The sequence below is a fragment of the Ailuropoda melanoleuca genome, chromosome 20, assembly GCF_002007445.2.
Source record: "Ailuropoda melanoleuca isolate Jingjing chromosome 20, ASM200744v2, whole genome shotgun sequence".
NCBI classification, from domain to species: Eukaryota; Metazoa; Chordata; class Mammalia; order Carnivora; family Ursidae; genus Ailuropoda; species Ailuropoda melanoleuca.
The window spans coordinates 7,938,264-7,944,287 of record NC_048237.1 but is presented as its reverse complement, the minus strand read 5'-3'; the positions used below and the strand labels follow the sequence as shown (position 1 = coordinate 7,944,287).

The window sequence follows — 6,024 nt, the reverse complement described above, 5'->3', positions numbered from 1 at the left end:
TTTTTGCAGGCACTGTGCTAGACAGTGAGATCTCAACCCTCAAGTAGATTTTAATCCAGAAGATGAAAAAATCATAGGGACAATATGTCAAAACTCGCAGAGATAATTCCATAGAAGCTTGACTCTGGAAGGGAACCCAAGCATCTGGCCCAGCCCTTTGCTGTGCAGGAGTTGAAGTTGGGATTTCAGAAAAACTCACTCATTACGGACTCGCCAAGAATAGAAGCCAGGGCTTCTGAGGATCATAGGAGCTCTGTTTATCAGAGGGTGGGTGTGCCACAGATCCCAAATTCATTTATTGATTTGTTTTGGAGACTCATTTATGTTCTTGGCTTTCTTATTTTTTTTTATAGAAGTCAAAGTCTTGTTGCAAAGGTCGTGAGCATCCAATTTCAAAAATACACATGACAATGCTGTGAAAATTTTACAGTACCAATCTGTAAGGCGTTTTTAGTGTTCCCAAGGACTCTTTCATTTTTAACTCCTAGAAGGAAGTCATACAAGCTGGTAACCTCACAACATGGAAAACATCGTTGGTGTTCAGTACCAAGCGGTTAGATTAATTAATGAATATTTACTGGGGGCAGAGGAGTGCAAAGGTATGGTTTCAGGAAGAAGTCATTGAGTAAGTTGTTTTGAAAAATTTGACCATGTAACAAGTGTATCCACCTGACTTATCAATGACCGAAATAGCACTTCTTATGAGAGCAAAAATCCTATGTATAGTACCAAGCAAAGTTCTAATAAGGTTTTCAAGAAAAATGATATAACAAATGACAGATAAATGGGTGGTATGATGCAAAGGTTAATATAGTGTTCTTGCATTTTGTGCCTTTGGATTTTAGGTATATTCAGATTGAACTTCCAGTGTTAAAAGAAATCATGCTCTCCTCAAAGATGCCATGGGACCTTAGTAACCCTTTTTCTATTTGTGTGTAACTTTACTGTGGCCTGCTTTTCAGGTCAGGAGCAACAGCACAAAGCCATGCCTGCTTCTGCAACAGCTCTAGGAGAAGCTTAGAAAGGTTGCACAAAATTGGCATCATCACTAGTTTCTTCCACAGTCACAGGATTTCAAACCCTGCTGGCGTTCTTTCCTTTTAAAAATTCTGATGTGAGCCTCACAGTCACAATCTAGAACATGTTTATTTGTTCACATTAAATCACTTAACTCTCTCCTTTTGATACCAGAAAAGAGCTTCCAAATATACAAAACATTAATATTTGTTTAAATGGCATGAGTTTATTAAAAATCACCAACAGGTGGCACCTACCATGCTTCACAAAATCTGCCAATTATTTGAAAAAATCCTCTGCATTTAGAAAAAATTGAGAGACTAAAAGTAATAATTAAAAAGTTCTTGATCAGGGTTAGTGCTGCATATTTTTCATTGTCCTTCCAGATCCACTCTGCTATTCCTGGCGCTTGTTCTGTGCTCTGGGAGACTGAGCCCTGTGCGCTGTTTCACCTGGGCTTCCTGCCCTCTGGCTTCATTGGGCTTCAGCCAGTGGAAGGACACAACAAAAGGAAGGAGGAAGTGGGGTCTTAGAATTGAATTCTTGGGTTTCTAGAGATACACCGCATGCTGGCTACACCCTCTACTGAAGGCTGCTGGTTCCATCATGCAGCCTTCCCCATGCAATCACCTAACTAGAATTTAGGGAACTACTCCTTCCCTTTCCCTCTGGAGGCAGGGAGAGGAACACCTCCCGTTGTTGTGAGCCCCAGGGTGCTGAACTATCTTTTTGGGGTCTGTTCTTCTCATGACAGATACAGAAAAATTTAAGCAGAAATATAGAGCTCAGTTATAAGGTTAGGAATTTCTGTCTGCTTTGCTTGGTGCCTAGAAGAGTATCTGGCATACAGTAGGCACGCAATACATATTTATTGAATATATTGTTATACACATAATTTTTTAATGAAACCTACATTTGTTAAGTAGATAATGTTTGTGATTTCCCAAAGCAGACATTAAAATTAAATTTCTACATGCATACGAAAACACCTCAGTCACATCCCTTTTTATTGTACTTAATTGTACATATATACAAATATGTGAATAAAAAAGCTATTAATGAATGAGAGTAACACTGGTGGTGTCCTAATGGAAATAACTGGATAAAGATGTTCACTACTTCAGATAGAATTCAACCTTGTAAGCAGGAGATAACTCATGCCTTCTCTTTCAATTCCCCCCAAATAAACAGGCTCACCTAGGGCGCCCCATGAAATAAATATTAATCTAGCCCCAGCTGAGCATCTGCTCCGCTCTAGAAGCTGGGAGTATAATGGTGAGAATGCTGGATCGCACCGCTCCCCACCCTGTGGAAACGTGCTGGCCTAAGGGTGAGGTCGAAAGAGTACTGAGTGTTGTGCGAGCTCATGAAAGGATTATCTTTGACTTAAAACTTCTTAGCTGCAGAGCTGAGAGATAAGAAGGTGTTTGCCAGGTACTGGAAGCAGGTTGTGAGGGGAAAGGGGTTCCAGGCACAAGGGACAAGAGCTTGCACAAAGGTGTGGAGAGTGAAAGCATGGCTCACTCAGGCAACTGAAAGAAGTTCTTTATAGCTAGCATACAGAGTTCGAAAATGAAATACTGAGAAATGAGGGAGGAAAAGTAAGTAGAAGTCAGACCATGAAAGGTTTTTTGTTTTTTTAAAAAAGATTTATTGATTTATTTATTTATTTATTTGACAGAGAGAGAGAGAGAGACAGCCAGCGAGAGAGGGAACACAAGCAGGGGGAGTGGGAGAGGAAGAAGCAGGCTCCCAGAGGAGGAGCCTGATGTGGGGCTCGATCCCATAACGCCAGGATCACGCCCTGAGCCGAAGGCAGACGCTTAACGACTGAGCCCCCCAGGCGCCCCCCATGAAAGGTTTTATATAGGATTTAATGGTGTTGAGATTTCAAGCCAGTTAAGTGCTCATAGAGTGAGAATAAAACATAAGAAAATAATTATTCTTCCCCTATTCTCCAAAATATAAGCACACATATACACCTTCTATCTCCCAATTGGGAGGAAGTTAAGGACCCCAGAGGTTATGGGGATCATCCTTAAAGCAATGATTGTCTAATTGATATTAATCCATATTTGACATGCTTAATTAATATGGTTAATCGGCTAACAGTTACTGTGTGTTTACTATGTTACAGGCACTGTTCTAAGAACTTTATAGGTATGACTTTTTTAAAAGATTTATTTATTCAGTGAGAGAGAGAGAGAGAGGGGCAGCGCCCCCGCACGCACATGAGCTCACAGGGTGGGGGCAGAGGGAGATGGAAATAATCCTAAACAGGCTCTGTACTCATGGAGCCTACAGGGGCCTCAGTCCTACACCTGGAGATCATGAGATCATGACCTAAGCTGAAACCAAGAGTCAGGTGCCCAACAGACTGCACCACCCAGGTGTTATGACTTTTTTTTAATTAAAGATTTTATTTATTTATTCCAGAGAGAGAGAGAGAGCGTGCACGCAAAGGAGAGGGAGAGGGAGAAGCAGACTCCCCGCTGGGTGGGGCTTAATCCCAGGACCCTGAGATCATGACCTGAGCGGAAGGCAGACGCCTAACTGACTGAGCCACCCAGGCCCCTGACTTTCTTTAACACACTCACAGTAACCTGATAGATAACCTATCAGATAGTTACTATTATTATCTGAAATTTACAGATAAGGATGAAGAGGCACAGGAAAGTTAAAAGACTTACTCAAGGTTACACAGATAGTAAGTGATAGAGATTTAAAAAAAGAAGGGGGGGAGTAGTTGTTTTTCCTCACCTCTGACTGAAGGTAGATTGGGAAAAATACTTGGGAACTTCATTGATCTTGAACATAAATAATTAGGACTATGGTGACAAGCTTGCTTTACACAGAAGCAACAAATTGTGCACGTACCTTATATCATGGCATAGAGAACAAATTTACTGAATAGATACATTAAGTGTGGAAATCGATGTAATACAAACATGGCAATTAAATTGCTTTTCTTTTCTTTTTTTTTTAAATATGGAACGCTTCATGAATTTTCGTGTCATGCTTAAGCAGGGGCCATGCTAATCTTCTCTGTATCGTTCCAATTTTAGTATATGTGCTGCCGAAGCAAGCACTGAAATTGCTTTTCTAAGGGGGTAAATTGAACAGAACTTTTTTAAAAGTCAGGGAGCCATGGAAACTAAAAAACGAAATTTGAATCCAAACAGGTCATGAACCAGTAAGTCAAGGCTATGTCTGGTGCCTCCATTTTCCTAACTTTAAAATAAAGTGACATTTTATATTACTATATTGGAGTGTTAAGGAATTATGCATCAGACAGCCATTTGAAAATAGTCTATGCTGTAATCATAAATGAGAAAAGACAAAGAGTTATTTGAATTAAGTAACTGCATAGTCTTTAGTGTTATTAGAAGCTTACCATTAATCTTTAAGAAAAATAAGTCTTTGGTAGTTTGACACCAGCAGATGGCACCCTAACAAAATAATTTGCGTGCCATAGGTGAACTTTCAGAGCCCTCTGTACATTCAAATGCAAGGCAAGCTCACTGTATTTGGATATGCAGGATAGAAAAGAGAAAAAACCAAAGACAAGACTTGCTCTTTTTGAGCCAGATAATTTTCACTTGGGAAGGAAAAAGCAAAAAGAACGTTTTCCTAATTACTCTTTATTTTGTGAATACCTAGTTAGCATGAATCATTATTATAAGAAAATCCTCTATAAATCTGTAGAAAACTCCACCTAGAAAAGGTAACATGAATAGGAATAAAACGGACTGATCCATATGCTTTCCAGCCAAAAAAAGTGGGGGGGGGATTTGGTGAAACAAATGTTCTTTTTCATTGCTTCCACTGTCAGAGATAACACTAGTTTTGTTTTGTTTTGTCTTTTACAATGTAATTGAGAAGAACTAAACATGAAGCCTGCACCCAAGATACTTGCCACAATGCCCGTTTCAAGTTCAGACCTATTCAGCTTGAATTATTCCAGTTAGGTAACTGGTGTTTGAATGCCCCCCCTTATTATTTATGTGTTAACTGTTATTTTTAAAGCAAATACAGGATATTTTGTCAAGATCATGAGAAATGCATCTTTAAGGGGTGAGTATATTCCTGTTTTGGAAAAAGTCAAGGCTACCACTTTTTCTTTCTTCATCCTTTTGCATAATTCCAGGTATTTGATTTAAGGAATCAACCAGATCAACAGTTTACCGATCATTTTCTGGTCTCTCAAAAGTGTAACCAAGTTATTGCCCTTTTCACTAAACCCTCTCACCTGCCTCAGTCCCTAATAATTCTACAAATATATCAGTTTATAATTAACTCTGCAAGGAACTGTAATCGAAGAGTCAAATTTGGATATAAAAACCCCCCAGGACCCAAGACCAGCCCTCTGTCTAAGGTGGAAACTCGAGGTATGAGGCAGTGGTGACAGTAGGTAGCAGTAACTACCTCCAGCCCGCATCTATAATCTCCTTTCTTTGTGTACTTACTGCTGGGTCTTGCTCAAGAAAAGGACTGAAATGAAGTATATAATTCCATCCTCTTAAAAGAAGGAAAGGCTAAACAACCTGACTAGGTATTTTAGGGATAGGGTGTTTGTGAAGAAATCAGGGTGATTTGCTCGCTGAGAAACAACGGTGCCTGGAGGCAAAGTCCTTTTACATGAACAAAGCAGCCCACATCCACCAAGGCCTTGGAACCAAGTGAGGCCAGTGCTTGGAAGACAAACCACACGGTGAAGGAGACAAGCTCAGTGAATTTACAACCTGCCTTGAGAAGCTCATCCAGTTGTAAGTAATAATGGTTGACATTTATTGAGCACAAACTATCACTTAGGGACTCTTCTAAGCATGTATATAAATTAATGAATAATTCTTTCTAATTAGCACCCAAGACCCTATAAAATCCTATGTGCATTTTATTTTACTTTTTAAAAAAGATTTTATTTCTTTATTTTGAGAGAGAAAGAGAGAGAGTGTGAACAGGGAGAGAGGGAGAGAAGAGGGAGAGAATCTCAAGCAGACTCCCTGC

At 39.7% G+C, this 6,024-nt stretch overlaps 1 non-coding gene across 1 annotated transcript; it reads right to left on the bottom strand.

Moving 5' to 3' along the window:
* Window positions 1–3,999: 3,999 nt before the first annotated feature.
* On the bottom strand, window positions 4,000–4,106 carry LOC117797313. The gene has a single exon (XR_004622244.1). It is a non-coding gene; the product is annotated as a U6 spliceosomal RNA (small nuclear RNA).
* Between the last annotated feature and the right edge of the window lie 1,918 nt (window positions 4,107–6,024).